The sequence below is a fragment of the Monodelphis domestica genome, chromosome 3 (genome assembly GCF_027887165.1).
Source record: "Monodelphis domestica isolate mMonDom1 chromosome 3, mMonDom1.pri, whole genome shotgun sequence".
In the NCBI taxonomy this organism is placed as follows: Eukaryota; Metazoa; Chordata; class Mammalia; order Didelphimorphia; family Didelphidae; genus Monodelphis; species Monodelphis domestica.
Window position 1 is genome coordinate 437,471,994 of NC_077229.1, and position 12,514 is coordinate 437,484,507.

Genomic DNA, 12,514 nt, shown 5'->3' on the forward strand with positions numbered 1-12,514 from the left:
GGAAAATGGTCAAAACCAGAAGAAGACAAACACTAGCAGTACCAAGTAATTTCTACAGGCACAACTCAACTGACTTTAAGTTTGTACCTGGCAGAAAACAAACTTTAAAAAAATATGCCAGAAGATTCTACAAGTTCGCTACAAGATAAAAGTATACAATAAAAATTCACTGAGTAAATGTTCTAAACCAAAAGTATATATTTTACATTTCCCATAATGCCTTCCAGTTTTATCAATAAGGCCTGCAATCACACCTCAGTAAAGCCACAGTAGCTTTAGCCTTGGACTCTGGCTAGTGATGCTTTGAGCACATTCCCATTCAGTGAAATGCTCTTCTTCAGTTCTGCACAAAGCCCATGTCATCAGAAGGCACCTAGTTGTTGGGTTTTTTTTTTTCCTTAAACCCTTACCTTCTACCTTAATATCAGTCCTAAGGCAAAAGATTAGCAAAAGCTAAGCAATTGGATTTAAGTGACTTGCCCAGGGTCATGCAGCTAGGAAGTGTCTAAGGTAGGATTTGAGTCCAGGTCCTTTGAACTTCAGCCCTGAAGCTCGGGCTACTGTGCTACCTAGCTGCCCCTACATGCACCTAGCATTTAAGTAAAGGCATTCAGTACAAGTCCAAGAAGCTCACAGCAGGAAGACATCAGATCTGTTTTTAAGAAGAGGTTCTTCTCTAAAAGAGATGAATACCCAGAGAGCCAGCATGGGATCAGCTTTAATACCATTTTAACTAGGGATATGCTGTGTTGAAAAATGCCAACAACTTCCCATGGCAGATTAAGCCTGGCCCTGAAGAGTAAAAGTATGGGCCAAGAACAAAGAGAGAGATTTCATTAATTGCCTTAATTAATCTGGAAGAAGAAAAGCAACCCCAGCACACCTACGGAAAGGGGAGGGGGAAGAAAGGAGGGTGCAGAACTCAAGCATAAACTAGGACACCTGCAGAGCTGCAGAAGCCAATTCTGCTTTTTAGCTCTTTACACATTAGGCAAGAAAAAAGAGACACTAATCAAAACACACACTCCCTTAGATCAAGGCAGTCTCAGTTGCACAATTTTATAGGCTGGCTCAAAAAGAAAGACAGCACACTTCCAACATTACTTGGTTTTCTTCCAAACCATAATTCTAACATCCCCCATCACTGAATCCCTCAATGGAGCACAATGCTATGTGTGTGTGTGTACATCTATTATGACACTTATCACAAACCTTACTGTAGAGACTTGATCTCCCCCTAAGAGTTTATAAACTCCTTGAGGGCAAGAGCCAAAACTAGGCGACTTGGCAGCCACTCCAGTGCTTAATATATTCTAGGCACTTGGAAAACATTTGTAAAATTGATATAGTTTTTCCTCATCTTCATCATCATTGTCATCTAGCATTTAGAGCATTTTACGGTTTGTAAAGTGTTGTATACATGGTAACTCATTTGAACTTCACAACAACACTGTGAGGGAGATACTGTTATTATCTCTGTTTTACAGAAAAGGAAACAGGCTAGCATGTTAAATGACTTGTTGAGAGCCACACAGTTAAGATGACCCCTAGGCTGAAATTGAACTCCATCATGTTGGGCCTGAAAGATTTCTCTTCTTTCTGAATTCAAATTCAGTCTCAGACATTTACTAGTTAGGTGACCCTGGGCAAGTCATTTAACCCTGTTTGCCACAGTTCCTTCAGCTATAATATGAGCTGGAGAAGGAAACAGCAAGGGACTCCAGTATTTTTGCCAAGAAAACTCCAAACAGGGTCACAAAGAATCAGACCTGACTAAAACAAGTGGACAACTTCCTTTACTCCAAATCCTAGCCTTTATCGTGGATAGTCATCTAGTTGCCTCTAAGATTAATCTGGTCCTTCATGGATTTTAAAATGTCAGTTAATTTGGATTCCTATCAATTTGGAATCTGTAGGAAAATCATTAGACTGTAATATACTTGAGGAGAGCAACTGTTGTGCCATTCTTTACATCCTCAATCTCTAGCAGAGGATGACATAAATAAAAACACCTAATGAATGCTTGTTGACTGACTGGTTCCATTACTGTCTGTGGTGCTCAACAATTAAGTTGACAATAGTGGCATAACGCTTGATTTGTCTTGCTTTTGGTGCTGGTAGTATACTAAAAAGAACACTGATCTTAAAATCAAGGGAGCCAGGTTGAAATCCTGCTTCAGGCACTCATTGGCTAAGTGGCCATGGGATCCCTCTAGGAGCCCTCCATTTCTTCACTTGTAAACTGGGAGTATTTCTGCATTACCTACCTCAAATGATTCTCCCAGGACCTCACTTTGTAAACCTCCTGAAAATAAGTCTGGTAATGACAGTCACTGTTTATTATAGACCTATTTGGAATCACTGCCTCTCTTACTCATTTGTACTTTGAAGTATTTTATAACATAGAAAATATTTTAAATATATTCCTTTAAAAACTTTTTCACCACCACCCCCTTATTCCATATTATTGAAGTTTGGCTTTCGTAATTAGCTCTCCATCCATCTTCAGTGATGGGATTTTTTTGGAATTATCAATTCTACAAAAGCAGATATTCTGTGGGAAACACAAAATCAAAGACCTTGTCTAACATTTCTCTCCCCATATCACAAACACATATACAGAGAGTACATGACATTTCTATCATCTTTCAGGATTGTAATTTTCATCATATGTATTCATATACTATCTCGTCTGAGCTTCGCAAGAACCCTTAAAGGTAGGTACTATAACTATTTTGTAGGTGTTTTTAGTTGTGTCCAACTCTCTATGACCCCATTTGGTGAGGCAAACAGGGGTTAAATGACTTGCCCTGGGTCATATAGCTAGTAAGTGTCTGAGACCAGATTTGAACTCGGGAAGATGAGTCTGCCTGACTTGAGGTCCAACACTGTATTCATTGCAACATCCACCTGCCCCACTTTAACTATTACCCTATTCACAGAAAGAAAAATAAAAAGAAAAACTTAAGTGACTTGCTTATCCAGGATCACATTGCTAATGTGTCTGAACTAGGATTTGAACCTAGGTGTTCCTGAATTCACGTCCAGCCTTTTATCCCCTTCGCCACAGTTTCCCCCAATGGTATGGGCAGTATAACTATGAATACTTTTAAATGAAGGCTCCTGTGTAGCTACATTCCCAAACACAAATCACAGAAAATTGGTTGAAGGGAGACCAAGCAGAGCACTGGACCACCATCTCAGCTTTTTAAATAGCCTGAAGGATGCTCAGCTGTAACTTTGATTATTCAAAGCCAAATGTTATTTCAGCATGTGTGTGGCACATATACTCGAATGCTCATTTCTGACTACTTGATGATAATTGGGTGAGACTGGAGGAAAAGATCACATTATTTTTTTATAAGAGCCCTAGGTTTCTGCCTCCCTCCTCCTCAATCCACCAGTGTTGGCGAGGGCCAGTGGGTAGATCTTCATTAAAGAACTAACAGCTAGAAGGCCTCTTGGCATCTGGGTAAGTTGATTTTGTTGTGACCCTGGAAGCCAGCCTTCAATGACATCATTAAGTCCCCACACAACTTTCTATTCAGTCAGATGGAAGGGTGGAAGGCTTCAATGTGACCATCTTACCAAGAAGAAAACAAAAGAACCAAGAAATAAAACTGTTCTCTGAGAGGAAATCGAGAAGAGAAGAGCCCCAGTTTCCACGCTTTCCCCATGACCATACTTCCTTCGATTTTCCCAGGAAATAACTGGGGAGCACTTTATACCTGAAGACACCTCATTACAACCTCCATTCTTATCATTTCCTTTTGGCTAAGACTGGCTTGCCCCCCAGGAAGTCAGGCAGACAAGAAGTAACAAGAATAATGAGGAGTGAGAGGTTTTTAGGCTAGTCAGCCAGCCGCCCAGACAGTGTCCAGCTAGCCTACTTGAATAGCTAAGGCTCCTTTTAGAGTATACATTTTCTCAGGTCAGACACAGCCCAGAGAGGGCTAACAGTGAAGCCTCCTCCTCCATCCCACCTGCTCAGAGCAAGCCAGTTCTTGGACTGCTCTGTCTGCTTACTGAAGTGGAGGGGCTCAGTCAGTCCCTAGACTCAGCAGCACCCTGGAATTTCACTTACCTGGAGCAGAAGTTAACCTGGGAAAGAAAGGGCCTGACCTCAGAGTCAGAAAGCCTGGCTTTGGAACTGGAACTTGGTCCCTTATTTTCCCCTCCCCTTGCAAAAGTGAGAGACCTATCTGTTGGGGAGGAAATGCTCTGTAAATTTAAAAGTGCTACATAAGACTGAACAGCTGCTATTATCAATTACTATTAATACTATTAATAGACAAGAATCTACCCAATAACCAACCACTATTTTCTGAGTGCTACCTGTGTGCCCACTAGAGCTAGAACTAATTGGAAAAAGGTACAAACCCACTTTTCTGAGTTCAAGAATTCAATTCAATTCAAAAGCATTTAATTATATGTCTAGTATAGATCAAGCATTGAGGCAGGGCATCAAGACAAAAATACTTTCCCTCAGTAAGAGAGGGAGGTTGGTAAAGGAAAACAATGTAACAAAAATATATAAACACAAAGCATTTACAATATAACCCAAAAATATAAACACTAAGAATTTACAATATAACAGACACATAAACACTATGTATTTACAATATAACACGGATACATAAAAGCTAAGTATTTACCAAATACTCTCTCCAACTATAAACTGCAGAACAGTTTGCCAATCAATCTGCTTTGGTAGAAGACGTTTTCTCTAATTTCTCTACACAATGCAATCACAAATCAAATGGACACTTATTCTTCAATGTATAATTAGAAAATCTTGTACCTTTGAACTACTTCTCCCAGAACCCCTTTCCTCTTTCATCCCCACCTTGCATGCTTGTGTATTATATAGTGTTGGAGGTTTTGCCCTCCCTCTCTCTTTTTTCCCTACATGTACACCTGGATGAGCTCTCTCTTTTTCTCTAGCTTTTTGTTTTTGTTACTATTAGTAACCCTTATCAAATATAATACTCTTATCAAATATCAATTTGATAATCAATCAAATAATCAAATATAATACAACTTAAAGTTACAGACAGGAAAGGTGTCCGTTAGCAGGTGGCATTTGAGTGCTATTCCTTTGAAACAAGGGTTCTCAATTTGGGGTTCCTGGATTTGTTTTTTAAAGACTTGAAAATGTGTTTTTGTTTTCATAGTTGCTTATTATAAAACTAATATAATTCGTTTCCTTTAGAATCATATATCTTATGCATCTAAACAAACATATGATTCAGAGAAAGAGTCTATAGGCATCCCCAAACTCTCAAAAGAATTCAGGTGTCTACAAAAGAAGTTTAAAACTCCTACTCTAAAGGAAGATTGAAATTCAAAGAAGTGAACTACATTATCAGATTGAGAATGCATGAAGGAAATTAATTCAAAATAAGAATGCAAAGACAGGTAGGAGTCACATTCTTCTTACAGGCATGGCCATCACTTAGTAGTCAAATGTCCAGCCCTAGCCTCAATCCTCCTCTGAATAGGCCAAAATAGGCCAAAAGCAAATGGGCTGGAAAATCTAGAACACAACACTCCACAATCCTATCCATGACACACGCAGAGTGGAGACCCCACCAAAAGTTTCTCTCTTGAGAAAAGAGAAGTCCTATCTAGCCATAGGACCATTCATATTGGTTGTTCTGGATGACTTAATTAGGAGGTTCCCCCACTTTGAAAGGAACACCGCACAGAACCAGAAACAAGCTTGGTCTGGAAAGAATTGGCTCAGCAGGTTACTGGGGCCACCATATGTGTGAACATCTCTCCCCCAGATGAGGAGAGGAGCATAATTCAGTCTTAACAGAAGCACAGAGTTTTCTGAGAAGTGCTGGATCCAAAGCTTATTATGAGTAATCCAGGGGGCTGGAGCATCAAAAGGAAATACAGACCACTCACAGAGCCCTTCTCAGATAGTTTCTGCAGCCAGCCCCTAAAACCTCAAACCTCCTTCAGCAGTGTTTACAAGGGAACAGTGAAAGTGAGCAGGGCTTTTTTAAAAAAACATAACCAGGCATACATTTAGTCAAACCAAGTCCAGTCTTTGTTCTTCAGGCCAGATTTGGGGAGGGGGGAGCACTAAAATTCCCCACTGCTTCTCCTCCCTATGAGACCATTTCCAAAGCCTCAGTACCTCCTGCTACTCCATTTAGTCTAGGGGTTCCTAAGCCTTTTTTTTTACTCTTCACTGATGCTTTTGTAAATCTGGTGAAACCTATACACCCCTTTCTCAGGATAATTGATTCCTACACTCATAATTAAAGGAAATGCTAAATTTCAGGGAGGTTAGTGACAATAATGATGTAACTTCTTTCTCATTCAAGTTCAGAGACACCCAGAACTAACCCTGGGCCCTTTGGGAATCTGAAAATCCCAGATTAAGAACTCCCCATTTAGGGGAAGGCAGGAGTTTCCAAATTTGATGTCATTTTTTTCTTTTCTTTTTTAAACTCTTACCTTTTGTCTTAGAATTAAGACTATGTATTGGTTCCAAGGTTCCACCTTGGAGCAGTGAGGGCTAGGCAATGGGGATCAAGTGACTTGTCCAGGATCTCACAAGCAAGGAAGTGTGAATTCACATTTGAACCCAATACCTACAATCTCCAGGCCTAACTCTCTATCCACAGACCCACCTAACTTCCCCGCAGCCCCCACCATGTCATTTCTTACTCTGTGAAGGCACTGGTGTGGACTTTTTTATCCCAGATTTATGGCAATGAAGAAATTGATACACTGTCTGTACTAGGGGGGGTTTGTCAACATGGATGGAAAAAAACTAAATCTTTATGACCACTAACTTCTATTTGAAACTTAACATTTCTTTCAAATATGAAAATTTAGCATTTCCTTCAAATACTCTTAGAAGGTATCCACATACTTCACTAACATTCCAAAGGGGACCATGATACAGCTAACTACTGATCTACAGTTTGAAATTATGCCCCCTAAATTACTCAACTGTGCATACCTTTTGAACTGGTGATACCACTCCTAGGCCAATACCCCAAAGAGATTAAGGGAAAAGATCTATATCTACAAAAAAATTTGTATCAGCTTTTTTTTTTTTAGAGGTAAAGAACTATAAACTAAGGGAGTATCCATCAATTGGGTAATGGCTCTACAAATTATGGTATACAAATATACTGGAATACTATTATGCCATAAAAATGATGAAAGGGAAAGCTAAACAAATTATGGTATATAAATATAATGGAATACTATTATGCCATAAGAAATGATGAAAGAAATGGTTTCAGAAAAACCTGGGAAGACTTGTGTGGACTGGTGAAGAGTAAAGTTAGCAGAAACAGGAGAATAATCTATATAATAACATTGGAAAGACCAACAGCCTCCTGAGACTTGGGAATTCTAATGAACATCAAGACCAACTGCAATTCCAGAGGACCAAGAATGAAGCCAAGTAAGACAGAGAAATGATGAACTTAAAATGAAGGCTAGCACATATACTTTTTGTACATGAACAGTGTGGAAATTTGCTTTGCTTGACCATATGCATTCATTATAAGGGATTTTGTTTTCTTTCCTTTTTCCAATATGGGCAGACCAGGGGGAAGAGAAAGAAAAAACAGATTTGTGTACCCTGAAATTAAAAAAAAAAGAACCCCTGCCCAGGTCTTTGAGCAGGTACCATGGCAGCACTTGGGCCATCCATATTTCAATCCTATACTGGATTACATTCTCTCTGAGGAGCTGGAATACTATTCCACCTAAGGAAGAAAGGAGGAAGGGAGAGAATTGTTTTGAATTGCAAATGGTCAGAAAACAAATGTTTAAAATAGTTTCTACATGTAATTGGGGGGAAATACAATAAAATATCATGGGAGGGACCTTTCCCTCTTGCTATGTTATTTGGCCCATCTCATGATCAAACATTTCCTGGTTCCACCCTTCTTACAACTTCATTCATAAGTCTTCAATAACAATAATGCCGTAGTCTGTCGATGCCTACCAAGTCTCTCTCCCAATGGGTACCCCCATTGGGTCACCCACAATTATGCCTCTTCAGAAAGTGTATATTCAGTTGGCAACCACACAAGGCTCACCAAAAGACCTCTGACATTAAAAAGATGAACCACTGTACCAACAGGGAGCTCTGGATCCCTGAAAATGCTGCACAACTTCCCAAATGTAATCCAGCCCAATCTCTTCCTCTTATTCAATTAATCTTTGTTAAAATAGTATCTTGTTCCTGGGGAAGTATACCACATTAATCTTTGGGACTCCGTATCGCATGTGATAAGGAAGGGATAGAGGAAAATGCTAGGCACTTTTAGGACAAAAAAACTAAAAGCTTCCCACTAGTGACCTTGGATCACTTGGAGTGAGAAATCAAAAAGGAATGACCAAAGGGGAGATGGGGAATTACAAGGATCACACATCTAAATCTGAAAGGGACTTCTCTGGCTCTCACTGAGACCTGGTTTCCTTTTGATGGCAACTTCCCAAGCTGCTCTTTCCAGTACTGGCTTCCCCTTGACTTATTCTCCACCCTCCCACATAATTACAAATCAAGATGGAATTGAAATACTACTTTCTGTCCACTGCCACTTTCAGACTCTACCACCATCACTTAGTGACCTTTAAGATTTACTCATTCCATATCTACCACCTAAACAAATTTCTGGTCGCTGTTGTCTACTGACCTCCAGGATACCACCCTTCTTTCCTCCAGGAGTTTCAGTGCCTAATATACAGTCCTTCTCTTCTCCTGAACTTATGTTCTCATGTTTGGGCACTTCAACATACATACCAATATTCCTCCAAACATCATTGCCACAATTCTTCAACTTACTCATTTCATATGACCTTCATATGACACCTCAGCTAAAAGATGGTCATACCTTTGATCTTTCCATAACTGGATGATTGCAATAGCTTGCTGGTTGGTCTGACTGCCACAAGTCTCTCTCCCCTCGTCAGAGATTTTCCCAAAGTTCAAATCTGTCATCTTTCTAATCAAAGAACTTTAGTGGCTTATCACTTCTCTGGCTTTCAAAGTTCTGCAAAACCTGCCCCTCCCTCCCTTTCTATCCTTCTTACACCTCATCTTTCCCCTCCCCTGCCTCCACAAGCACATACCTACTCTGCAATATAATCACAATGGGTCCCCTGGTGTTTCTTGAACAAGACATTTCATCTCCAAATTCCAGGCATTTTCAGTGGCTATCCTCCATGCACGAAATACTTTCCTTCCTCATCTCTTCCTCGTCTCTTCCTCGTTCTGGCTTCCCTGGCTTCCATCAAGTTCTAGCTAAATTTCACATTCTACAGGAAACTGGTCCCAATTCCTCTTAATTCCTATGTCTTTTCTATACTGATTTCCACTCCTCCCCCAATTAATCCTGTATATAGTTTATTTGTACATAGTTATTTGCACAATATCTCCCCCATTAAAGTGAGTTCCTTGAAAACGAGGACTGTCATTTACCTTTCTTTGTATCCCAGTATTTAGCAAAGTGCCTGGCATATAGGAGATGTTTAATAAATGTTTACTGACTGACTTTAAAAATGATCTAGTCCTCTCTACTAGCAGCAATGCAATGATCCAGGACAATTCTGTGGGACTTATGAGAAAGAACGCTATCCATATCCAAAGAAAGAAATGTGGGATCAGTTGCTCAGTGGATAGAGAGCTAGGCCTGGAAATGGGAGGTCCTGGTTCAAATGTGGCCTGACATTTCCTAGCTGTGTGACCCTGGGCAAGTTACTTAATCCCCAGTGCCTAGCCCTTACTGTTCTTCTGCCCTGGAACCAATACTTAGTATTGATTCTAAGACAAAAAATGAGGATTTTTCCACAAAAAAAAAACTAATCTAGTCTAGCCTTCTCTTTTTTCGGATGAGGACAATTGAATCCCAAAGAAGTTAATAGACTTGCCCAAGGTTATACAGGCAGCAAGAAAGGCAAAATTTGAACCCAGGTCATCTGATTCCCAAGCCAGTGTTCTTTCTTTTTCATGAAACTTCTCCTGATCTTCCTATATTCTAGCCCTATCTCCCAAGCTAAAACATTTTGCAAATATTTTACATTAATTTGTTGTTCAATCCTGTCCAAATCTTTATTGCCCCATGGACATAGCACACCAGGCCTTTCTAGCTATCCTCCACTATCTCCCCAAGTCTGTCCAAGCTCAGGTTCATTGCTTTTAAGACACTGTATTTTTATATGTACTTGATTCCCTATTTATAATGTAAGCCCCTTGTAAACAAGGATTGTTTTAGCACCTGGTACATGTCAGGCACTTAATAAATAATTGTTGATTGACATTTTTCCACTGCACCATTGCCTCTGAGACAAAATTTCCTTTGGCTATTGTCAACAGATGTTCTGGTCCTACCAGCTAGTGTTAATCAATGTCCTTAAGTCTTTATGTACAGTCACATTCAAGTGTGAACATCTAAAGGGAAGAGGTCCCAGCAGCAAAACACAGCCTTCTGGGAGGTGTGGGTGAAGCTAGGCAAAGACAAGAAGCCAACAAGCAACTTTTCTAGTGGGAAAGTCACAGGGTTAAACAAACAAAAAGCTTTCCCTAGCCTTAATGCTATATGAAAGATGCAAATACAAGGTTTTAAGGTAGGAGTAGAGGAGAGGGGAAAGGTGAGAAAAAAGCCCCAAGAAAGAAGAAACATCTTGAAGATTTATTTTGCCAGTCAGGAGAGCTGAGAGATGGACTGAAAATTTTCCCTAGAGAATCTAAACGGAATTTAAACTTCTGCCCCTGGCTTAGCTAAATAAGACTGTCACCAACAAATCTCAACAAAGAAAAGTCCTGAATGAGCTAAAAATGGCTTGGCTGGGGAAAGGAGGAGTTGGAGGGAGGAAGCTTTGGGCAGCCAGCCAAGTAAGCTGACCTGGGGTTTAATGAGGTAATGATCTCTTGTTGTTTGCTTAGTCTTAAACTTCTCCCTCTGAGGCTAGTTGGCCAGTCCTGTCTTCCCAGGAGTCAAAGGGTCGCTCTGGGGAAGGTTAGGCAGTTGTAAAGATGCTTGCAGATTCCACCAGCTTCCTCCAAATCACACTTTCAGGCCAAGCTAAAGACCAGGTTGAGATGCAGTCAGGCTCAGTAATGTCTCTTCCACATCTCCCTGCCAAAGTTAGGAGGCAAGAATTATTGTTGTGAGATCGCCCTAGCAATCATCCTACCTCATTCTGGCTCCTAACCCAGCACTGTGTAACACAGATGCAGCCGGAGGGAGGTTAGTGTGAACAGAGGTGGTGGACAGGGATTGGGGGGGGGGGGGAAGAGGGGAAATTCCTAATACTTGACATTTTTTTCCCAGGGGCTTAAGACTATTGCTTTTAAATATGGCACACTTGCAATATTACTTTAATATTGTTATTATTTTATCTTTTGTTTTTGAAGAGCACCAATGATATCATGAGGCTGATGTCTTGATTTGCATGTGTGAGCTGGATTTAGTGAGGCAGTGGTGCAGTTTTCAGCCTCATTCTCTGTGCCAGTCCAGGGAGAGGACACAAGTCAAGATGAATGGTGATAGCCCAGGATGCAATGGATGGCCATGGCTTCAATGCGAGCCCAAGCTCAAAGCACTCCCCAGCCCTGCTTTGGCTGCCTTCATGATTACTGGCACAATAGTTCTCATCCACTAATTCTGACCAGGGAAATCACTATATTCATTTAATAGACATATAGTGCCAACACAATACTCAAGGCAAGTACACTAATTTCCACAGCCAGGTCCAGAGAGTTCCAGTCTACACTACAGTTCTTCAAGGCAACAAACCATTTAAGGGAACTACTTTCATTCACTAAGGAGCACCAACAGCATGCTGGTCTCATCACCAGTAGTAGCTAGTTCTACCTGATTTTCCTCAGAAGCTTTAAATGGCCCAGGACTTCTTAGCCCAAGGTTAGGGAAAGTTTTTTTTTTTTAAACCCTTACCTTCCATTTTGGAATCAATACTGGTATTTGGGTATTTGTTCCAAGACAGAAGAGTGGTAAGGATTAAGCCATGGGGGGCAAGTCACTTGCCCAGGGTCACAGTTGGGAAGTGTCTGAGGCTAGATTTGAATCTAGAACGTCCTGTCTCTAGGCCTGGCTCTCAATCAACTGAGCTACCCAGCTTCCCCCAAAAGATTTTTTAAAAAACATTGAACCAACCATTTGGACTTGAATCCCCTCATTTTAGAGAAGGGGGAAATGAAGTCATTATCAGCAACCACAATTTCAAAGTGATTCTAGAGCAGTGGTTCTCAACCTTTCTAATGCCATGACCCTGCAATACAGTTCCTCATGTTGCAGTGACCCCACACCAAAAAATTATTTTGGTGGCTACTCCAAAACTGTACAAAACTGCTACAGTTATGATTCGGAATGTAAATACCTGATATGCATTATGTGTTCTCATTGCTACAAATTGAGAGGTTGCGAACCGCTGTTCTAGAGGGAGGCTAGGGATTATTATACAAGTAAGAGTCCTTAGAGAATTTCTCAGTTTCAATTTGCTTCCCTGCAAT

At 40.5% G+C, this 12,514-nt stretch overlaps 1 protein-coding gene across 3 annotated transcripts in view; it reads right to left on the minus strand.

Annotated features, from left to right (window-relative positions):
• The window catches only part of PDZD2 (PDZ domain containing 2), a 514,756-nt gene that overhangs the window by 238,846 nt on the left and 263,396 nt on the right, over positions 1-12,514 (minus strand). The window lies entirely within an intron of this gene.